Genomic DNA, 10242 nt, shown 5'->3' on the forward strand with positions numbered 1-10242 from the left:
TAGATCAACTCCCCTCATTCTGGGAACTTCCAAGATGAAGACATCTTAGAGAGGAAAGAAGTTCAACCAAAGATTTATTCTGTTCATACCCTCATGATTTTAGCTAAGCTATGCAAGAGAGAAGGAAGCAGATAGACTCCACCCTACATACCAGACTCTGCCCATACCATCTGTCTCCCTTTCTCTATTTTGGGGAGTATGTTTAGGTGGAGGAGTGATGGAGGGGGTGGGTGAGCTAATGAAAACATAGCCCTTTATCTCAGGAACTTGCCTTCTATTCCCTTCTTGCTCTACTCACCTCGTTTTGTTTGTCTATTATTCTTTTTTGAAAACTTGCAAAGTCGTGATAAAGAGGGTGTACAATGGAGCTCCTGGAGAGGCTCCAGTCTACTTGGGCTAAGGATCTGGCCACAATAGACCACATTTGGCCTCTGGACTCAGATACACCAGGGATTTATGATTTTCCAATCAAGGGGTCCCAACCAAGATGTGGGAGATAAGAACTAAGGAGTTACCTGAGGCTCAGAGATGATAAGAGGTTCCTCCCAATTTAGAGGTTTTGAGATTCTCTAAATTTCCGAGAGCAGGTTGTTTTCTGGGACAGGATGGACCCCAAGTCCTTGGAATGCTAAGGTCAGCCTTCTTCCCACTCTGCCTTCCTGGCCCTTCTCCCAACATCAGTCTTAATAAGGCTGTAGTATCAGTAAGTCTGCAGGTCTGGGATAGGACTCTGGTCCATCTGATCATAACATTCAATTCAATTCAGTTCTTTCCTTCACTCCTTTCTTTTAGGAGTCATTTATTAATCATCAAATACTTCCAAACCTATATTAAGTGCTTGCAGAGTACAGAATCCTCTTCTAAGAGCAGGGTAAATGACAAAGTTAAGATGTCTTCACAGAGCTTTCCAGTCTGCTAGCAAGATATTACATCAACACAGATAAAGAGAACACATAAAAATACACATTAAAGAGGGGCACTATAGGATTATTGATGGGGAAAAGTTCATCACTGATGAGGTGAATGAGGGAGAGCTTCATAGAATAGGTGACATTTGATGTGTATTAGAGCCAACAGGTGAAGTTAGGAGTGGCAGGCATGGGGGCATAGTGTGAACCAAAGTACCAAGGAAGGAGAGGGCTCTGGAGGCAGTGTGGTACAGTTCAACTGGACTATGGAGTGTGGGAGGAAGGGAAGAGCATGATCCCAAACTGAAAAGGTGGGAGATCACTAGATTGTGGGGGGCCTTGAATGTCAGGCCCTACATAATGGACTCATTTACAAATGAGTCATTGGAGACTTCTGAGAAGAGGAAGGAGCATCAGGTTTGTTCAGTTGGTGGTACCATAGATCTGCAGGATCAGCCAAGGTCTATGAACCTTGAGGTAAACTGGGTAGCTGCACTTTCATGCTGAGTAATTTTTGTTCATTCATTCATTCCCAAAGCATTGTTCAAGCACCTGAACACAGAACTGTGCTATGGATTAGGAAAGATACAAACAAATTAAAATATGTGCCCCTTGTTCTTGAGAAGCTTCTAGTCTAGTTGGGGATACAAGATGCTCATAATTGACTTGGTGAGATCATAGGGCATGACCCAGGTGCTTGGTTTCATGGTGCAGAATGTAGGTCTGTCATGGAGACCATAGATTTTAAAGCTGGAAGGCACCTCAGAGACCAATAAGTCCAGCCTCATCATTTGACAGATGAGGAAACTGAGGCACAGGGAAGTTAATTGACCCAAGGTCACAATGGCTAGTAGAATGTTTGAGGTGGGATTTGAATTTAGGCCTTCCTGACTCCACGTTCACTACTTTATTCTTCTGGAGGACTAAACTCTGTCATTCCTTTTTAGGTTTTTCTGTTGTGCTCAGCGTGTGTTGTCTCTCTGGTCCTCTCTCAGATGTTTTTGGGGTCCTGGATCCAAGGTAGTGTAGAACCTAGCCATGGAACACCTAAATTAACCAGAGATACCTGGTTAGAGAGAAGCTCTCCACCACCCATCACCAGCCCTATCACTAGCACTGTCAACTTCCCTGCCATCTGTGTCACCATCCACTGTTGTAGATGCTATTCTGTCCATTGATTGGTCTTGCCAGGGCTTCTGCCACCACCAAAGGCAATGTCAGACTGAATGAAACACTTGCTCACTCCCTAATAGATGTGAAAGGAGCAACCTGAGGTTCACCTGCAGTGAATTATTCCCATTGAGCTCCTTCATTCTTGTGTTTGTTGCCGAGAGTAGGAATTTAGAGTAGGGGTTGGGGCTCAGGGTTTTGTCCCCTGAGGAAAACATCTCATTTTCACACAGAATTTCTTCCAGGCCTGGGGAACCACATGGCTCAAATGCTTGCTTTTATTTGCTTGGGGGTGAGTATCAGTCATGGTTGGGATATCCTGGATGTTTTTAGCCAACGTGGGTGGTTGGTCCAAGCACTGACCTAGAATATTGCCTCAAGTCCCAGGACAAAGGCAGTGGGAGAAGGGCTAGAGGAGGCCAACTAAAATCATCCAAGGGGTCATGGACTACAAACATCATCTTCTTTCATTTGGAAAGACATAATAGTTCTTGTGTACAACCATTGCCAAGATATACATGTTTTGGCCATGGAGTATTGTGGGAAGCACATGATTAAAATCACTGAAAACTGAAAGGAATTCTAGGACACATGCATTGATACATCATTTTTTAGGGTTACAGACTAGACTGTGAATTCAATGGCATAGGAAACTACATGAGGAAACTCCCTCTACCATTATTATCATTATTATCATTATCATTATTATTATTATTAATCAGTAATAATAGTAGCTAATGCTTAAATACCTCTTTAAAGTTTGCAAAATACTTTACAAATAATAATTTGTTTATTTGATTCTCATGACAACTCTATGATGAGACAGGTGCTATGGCTATTTACAGGTGATGGAATTAAGGTAGAGATTAAATGACTTATCCAGGGTCACATAGCTAGTAAGTACCTGAGGCCTGATTTGAACTCAGGCCTTCCTGAGTTCCAAGTCTGACCCTATCCATTGTTCTACCTAGTTGCCAATACAAGTTGACAATTTGTCTGGAACTTGTAGTCTTAGACTATATAATGTATAGTCTAATCAAATAAGATTAAATGAGATAATTGAGGGGAACAATATAAAAAGATAATATCTGGTGTTTGTGTGAGGGCTATTGAAAAAAAGATCTGTCTGGGAAGGGGGGGTAGATATTAAGGGGCAATGAGGCTTTCTACTGTATGCTCTGGAAAGTATGTCAGATCAGGAGGGAAGGGGCTTGAAAACCAGGTATAGGAATTTAGATTGGATCTTGTACCATAAATTCATTATAGATGGAAAAAGTAAATTTTATTATTGCTTTGTATTTATTTTTATATTACAACCATTTCTGGAAATACCCCAGCTCCCTCTCCACTCCAACTGAATCCTTTCTTGTAACAAAGCAAAATAATTCAGCAAATGCAACTAGTCCAGGGCCAATATGTGACCATTATGGCCCAGGATCCCCCTGAGAAACAGGTGGTCCTTCTACCAGGAATTGGTAGGTTGAGATATAACCAACACTGGTCTACTGTTTTTGGTTATTTCCATTTCATGTTTATCCAGTCCATCCCACTGATCTAATTCTCTGTTTTTTAACTTGATCCTAAGAGCTTTGATGATTTTAGGTTTCATCACATATACTTATATGGAGGAGTGTTCTGCTGAAAGTATGTTTTAAGTAGGATTAATCTGGCTCAGTGTGCAGAATGGATTAGAGAAAGGGGAGCCAGAGAGACCAACCTGAGAAGGATCCTAGGATTCTGAGGGAGGAAGAGCCAAAGGGAATAAGAAGTGAAAGTCAGACTGCAGCTGGGGGTGGGGGGAGAGTGGTATTAGCAGGCAGCCAGACTTCACAAATACACAATGTATAACTAAGGAAAGGGTGCTAATTCTGGGTAGCTCCAAAGAAGCAGAGGAGAGCCCCTAGGATGGGGAGGGACCCTCAGAACTTTGCCAGGAAAGCATAGCTTGAAGCTACTGAGGATATTTCTCTTAGAGAAGAGAAGACCCTGGAAAATGTGAGAGCTCTCTTTAATGAGGTGAATGTTATGTGCAAGAAGGATAAAAACTTTCTGCTTGGCCCCTAGGGCAGAACTTGGAGAAATAAGTGGCATATTTTGACTACAAATCCTTCAAACAGAGTTATCCCAGAATGCAAGGGGCCAGCTTGGGAGGTGGGCAGTTTCCCTTCTTCTGGAAGCTTTTCAGCAGAAGCTGACCGACCAACTGTCTTCTCTATGGTAAAGAGGTTTTTTTTTTTTGATAGGGGGATGGGAAGAGATGATGGTTAAAGTGTCTTCATTGCTGAAATGCTTTCAAGGGGTTATAATGCCAAAGGGCATATTTCAGGGGGTCCAAGTTTACAAATTTGGAGGGGGAAGATGACTTCCTTATTTTCACTAACCTCTTAACTGAAATTTAGCCTTTCCTTTCATTAGGAACATAGGCAATAACCATAATTCTGAAAAAAGTTTCATCAGCTTCATTTGCTGCCCAAAGAGGGGTCCCTGGCACTAAACAAAGATTATGAGTCTTTGCTGATCTGGACAAATCTCTTCTTTTTCCAGATAAAGAAACTGAGGTCCAGAGAAGGGAAGTTATTTGCTGAAGGTAATATAACTAGAAAGAAACAAAGTTAGGATTTGAGTCACATTTGCTGACTACAAATCTTTGATGACTTTTTTTTTGCAAAGCAATGGGGGTTAAGTGACTTGCCCAAGATCACACCACTAGGTAATTATTAAGTGTCTGATCTGGATTTGAACTCAGGTCCTCCTGATTACAGCACCGATGATCTGTCTATCCACTGTGTTACTTAGCTTTGATGTCTTTTTTCAAAATGTTTACTGCTGCTTCCTGGGATTTATTGCCTATGGAATTGTGTGTCCAATTGGGATGGTTTTGAAAAGCTGGTTCTAGGGGACTTTCTCTTCTGTCCAGGGTCTTCCATGGGGGTGATTTGAGGGAAGTTGGGAGACAATAAGAGAGACAAAGAGTCCCTTTCATGGAGGTTACCAATAGAGCTGGATGCTGAAGGTCATGTGGGGGTGCTTCTGAGATCAGTTTGCTTATTGCTTATAGCACCCCCTTGTCCATTTGGGTGGCAGGTCATCCCCTCTAAGGACTGACTGATGATACAAAGGCACCTATGTTCCTCATTGTTTATAGTTGCCTGGGAGATTTGGGTATGACTCAGATCTGAACAGGCAAAGACAGCAATTTCTAACCTTAGCAAGAAAAGATTCCACAGCTGGCCTATTCTGAAAATGTCTTTTCTCTTTCTTTCCCTTCCCTTGGCTTTCCTTGACCTCCCTTGAATGCCTTTTTGCTTTCCTTTCTGTTGCCTTGCCTTCTCCTTCCTTCCTTCCTTCCTTCTCCCTCCCTCCCTCTCTCTCTCTTTCTTTTTCTCTCTTTCTTCCTCTCTCTTCCTTCCTTCCTTCTTTCCTTCCTTCCATTCTCCCTCCCTCTTTCTTTCATTCTTTCTTTCTCTTTCTTCTCTCTTTCTCTCTTTCTTCTCTTTCTCTTGTTTTCTCTTTCTTCTCTCTTCCTTCCTTCCTTCCTTCCTTCCTTCCTTCCTTCCTTCCTTCCTTCCTTCCTTCCTTCCTTCCTTCCTTTCTTTCTTTCTTTCTTTCTTTCTTTCTTTCTTTCTTTCTTTCTTTCTTTCTTTCTTTCTTTCTTTGTTATTTATTTCCATTTTATGTTTATCCAGTTCATCTCACTGATCTAATTCTTTCTCTTCTCCCTCTTTTTTTCTTTTCTTCCCTCCCTCCTTCCCCCCCCCCCCCCAATTCTCTCTGTTTTCTTAAAATAAGGTCCGTGGAATAGTAGAAAGAATATGAGGTTTAAAGTCACAGCCTTGGATTCAATTCCCAGCTTGGTCACTTTCTCTGGTGTGATCTTGGCCAAATCAGCTTGGCTCTCTGAATCTTAGTTTTCTCTGCAAAACGATTAGATGATCTCCCTCTGGTTCTGGCATTCTATTATCTACTTTCATGTCATGTTTCTCTTCAATCTGGGAAATGTGGACGCTGAGAAAGAACCTTCTGGGGAGGGGGGTGAGTTTTGACGCTAATGGGAATGACCTCAGAGAACTGGATCAGGTCCCTATGAACTCTGTGTCCTGAACACAGGGCTAGTTTTCTTTTGGCATGCTGCCATCGTGTGTTAAATATTCATCATTGAAGCTTGAGAAAGCTCAGTTTGAAAGCAGACATACAAAAAGTGCTTTCACATTAAGGTGAGGCTTTTGGATTTTGCCAGTGATTTCTTTCATTTACTCTTTCTTCTGCCCCTTCCATCACTGCGGGGAGACTCCTACCATGTCTGAAACATTCCCTCTTTTTCTCTTCTCCAGGAAGACCCCTGACCTTGGTCTTGGGATCTTACAGTCACAGCATGTCTGAGATGTGAGGGACCTCAGAATGGGGAACACAGGATGTCAGTTGTAAGAGGGCCTTGATAAAACAGATATTCATTGTCAAAATTGGAAGATAATATTTGCAAGAAGAGAGTCAGAGAGGTTGAGAAAATTGCCTGAGATCACACAACCAGTAAGTGGTAGACTGGGATTTAAACTTAAGTCTTGAGATTTCAAAAGAAGATTAAGCCTGTCTTCTATCACTATTATTTATTTAGTTGAGGCAATGGGGTTAAAGTGACTTGCCCAAGGTCACACACAGACAATTATTAAATGTCTGAGGCTGGATTTGAACTCAGGTCCTCCTGACTCCAGGGTTGGTGCTTTATCCACCACACCATCTAGCTGCCCCTTCTTGCACTAATGTTAATTCTATTTTTGCCAATTTTTCATTAAATAAGTTAATTGTTCAGTCATTTTTCAGTTGTATCTGATTCTTCTTGGGGTTTTCCGGGCAGAGATACTGGAGTGATTTGCCATTTCTTTCTCTAGCTCATTTAGCAGATGAGGAAACTGAGTCAAACATGCCCAAGATCATCCAGCTAGTAAGTGTCTGAGACTGGATTTGACTTTAAGATGATGAATGTGACTGACTCCAGACTTGCTACTCTATCGATTGAACCACCTAGCTTCCCTGTAAATTTGTTTTGCTTTGTCTTGTTTTTGGCTTTTACAAAGCAATGGGGTTAGGTGACTTGCTCACACAGCTAAGTAAATATAAAACTTCTGAGGCTGAATTTGAAATAAATAAATCTTTTTTAAGGTGTTTTTTTAAGTGGCTTGCCCAAGGCCACACAGCTAGGTAATATTAAGTGTCTGAGGCCAGATTTGAACTCAGGTACTCCTGAGTCCAAGGCTAGTGTTCTATTCACTGCACCACCTAGCCACCTCCTGAGGCTGAATTTGAAGACAAATTTTCCTGTCTCCAGGGTCAGTGCTCTATCCACTGTGCCACCTAGCTGCCCCACTGCCCTGGAAATTAAAGAGATTATTTATTTAATTTGTTAATAATATTCTGAAACCTGTGTCTTATGGCTTCTGCTGAAAAACTGCATCTACCTTAACATGAAAGAAGCTTAGCTCCTCTCCTAGATTCTGTTGTATTTGCTACTAAGTTACGGTACTTTCTTCTTTTTGTCTGGAAAGGAGGAAAAGAAAGAAAGGGGAGAGAAAAAGAAAGGAAGAAAAGAATGAAAGAAAGAAATAAAACAAAAGTAAGGGAAAGAAAAAATTTTAATGAAGCACTTTTCCTCAGTCAGGCACTCTGCTGAATGCTGAGGATGGCCCTGCCCTCCAGGAGTGTACATTCTAATGGGAGAAACAATATACGTGAGAAAGTGGTAGCCTTGGAGAGAGGCTTTAGTCAGAAAGTTTTAGAGATAGTGAGTGAGGTTAGCACATCCCATTTGGAAACCTTGGCAGAGGTTAGGTTTTCAGCCTAGTTCAATGATCTTAGGAAAGGATACAAGATGTTTAAATAGAAAAGGAGGGTCTTTTCTGGGATGGATCTTGATATTTGTCCTTCCTTCTTGAAGAAGACTACAACATCAGGGAGGTGATGTCATGACGAACGCATGAATTGGAGTGAGGGGGACTGTGCTAGTCATCAGCCCCACTTTCTCCTCCAGAACCATCTGGGTCCATTGGCCAGATATGAATCAGGACGATTGGAGATGGTTGTGGATGTGAAACCATCAGGGTTAAGTGACTTGCCCAAGGTCACACAGTTAATGAGTCAAGTATCTGAGGCTGGATTTGAACTCTCATCCTCCTGACTCCAAGGCCAGTGCTCTATCCACTGTGCCATAGAACTTTTGTTTTTGTTTTTTGTTTTTAGGTTTTTTGCAAGGCAAACAGGGTTAAGTGGCTTGCCCTAGGCTACACAGCTAGGTCATTATTAAGTGTCTGAGACCGGATTTGAACCCAGGTACTCCTGACTCCAAGGTCGGTGCTTTATCCACTAGGCCACCTAGCCGCCCCTGTGCCATAGAACTTTTAAAGCAATGCAGGATCTGGAAAGCTTGATCCAAGGCCGTTCTCAAGTCAGAGGGACTATGAAGTTTTAGTAGAAAGGACACTGGACTTTGAATAAGAGGACCAAAATTTAAATCGATTGTCTGCCCGTGTACATGTGTGACTTTGGTCAAATTGCTTCTGCCTCAGCTTCTTCATCTGGTTTAATTATCTGGGCTCCAGAGCTGTGATTTCTAGTTCAGCTCCTCAGCCCTTGGCTTCCTTTTGTTTACACCCTTGGCAAGTCCTTCTGAAAACTGAAGCTGAGAGAAGGGACTTTCTCCAGGTCATACAGCTACTAAGTAGCAGAATTCAGATTTGAACCCTCAGCTTCTGACTGCAAATCCAGAACTCTTTCCACTCTACCCAGTTTACTTTTCAGTTTTCAGAGTTACTTTGGGTTGCACTGGCTGGATGTAGATTGATGATTCCTTCTCCCCATCAGTTTGGCCATCTGTAAAGCTAGAATAATACAACTTTTAGGCTTGATCTCTCCCAGTGGGGTGGTTGTGAAAAAAAAACCTGGTAAAACTCGGGAAGCTGGGACATAGGAGGCAGACTACAGGAACACCCAGAAAGCCTGGATCCTGTGGAATTGGGTGACCTTGGCTGGGTCTTCCTGGGGCTGCTGCTGTGGCTGCTGCTGCCTTGGCTGGCAGAGAGAAGGGAAATGTGGGGCGCCAGGGGGGTGGGTCCTGGCTCAGCTTTCTGAGCCCCGGTCTGCTCTCCCTTGAGTGATGCCATTTCCGGAAAGCTCACATGAACTCTGGGAGTCCGGGTGTCATAAATACTGCAGAGTGTCTGGAATATGGGAATGAGTGATAAATACTGGCCATTGTTGCCTTTATGAAAGGGAGCCTGTTGGGGTGAGGTGGCCTGAATAGAGGAGAGAAATGGGGCACTCAGGAGGGGCCGCCCGGTGGGGAGGAGGGAGAAGCAGCTTGGGGTATGGGACTGGAGGGGCTACAGGAAAGCCCCAGGGAGTCAAAGGGGAACAGGGCACCTTTAAGAGGGATAGAATAACCACTTTGGTAGGAGCCCTTTGAAGAATCAGATCCAGAGGATGAGGAAACCATACCCTCTGCTTCTGCTGTCCCATCTCAGCCCTGACTCAGGCTTGGGCAGCAGATGGACAATTTAAGTCTTGAGGCAGACCTCCTCTGGCTTCAGGACTGTGGCTCAGGACTGTGTAGGGGCCCAGGTTCACTCCTTCATCTCAGCCATGGAAGTAGAGGAGCCCTCAGAGACTGCCCCATGCAACCTATCCCTGAAAAAGAGAAACCCTTCCCCCCCCAGCCAAGGGGTCAGCGAGTCGCTGCTCCCTACTATAACTTCTCCCACCTGGGCCCAGGGCGAAGGGTTATCTGTGCCCCGAAGTCCAAGTTGGCCTCTTTTCTACTTTTGCTAATATTCCTATCAAATTTGGTCAAGTCAAATCCCTTTTCAATGCTCAGGTCTGCACGTGTTCCAATGTTCCTATATTCTAAGATTTTTCCACCTCTAACATTCTTTGTTCTTTTTTTTTTTTTTTTTGAGTTTTTTGCAAGGCAAATGGGGTTAAGTGGCTTGCCCAAGGCCACACAGCTAGGTCATTATTAAGTGTCTGAGATCGGATTTGAACTCAGGTCCTCCTGACTCCAGGGCTGGTGCTCTATCCACTGCACCACCCAGCCACCCTGCATTCTTTGTTCTCAGGTCCTTCCACCTCTGATGCTCTCTATTCTAAGGTCCTTTCACCTCTCAGGTTCTGTGTTCTA

The 10242-nt window shown here is 43.3% G+C and overlaps 1 protein-coding gene across 1 annotated transcript in view; it reads left to right on the plus strand.

Moving 5' to 3' along the window:
* ADAMTS14 (ADAM metallopeptidase with thrombospondin type 1 motif 14) overlaps positions 1-10242 on the plus strand; it is a 101086-nt gene that overhangs the window by 59021 nt on the left and 31823 nt on the right. The window lies entirely within an intron of this gene.

This window comes from Macrotis lagotis, chromosome 4 (assembly GCF_037893015.1).
Source record: "Macrotis lagotis isolate mMagLag1 chromosome 4, bilby.v1.9.chrom.fasta, whole genome shotgun sequence".
NCBI lineage: Eukaryota > Metazoa > Chordata > Mammalia > Peramelemorphia > Peramelidae > Macrotis > Macrotis lagotis.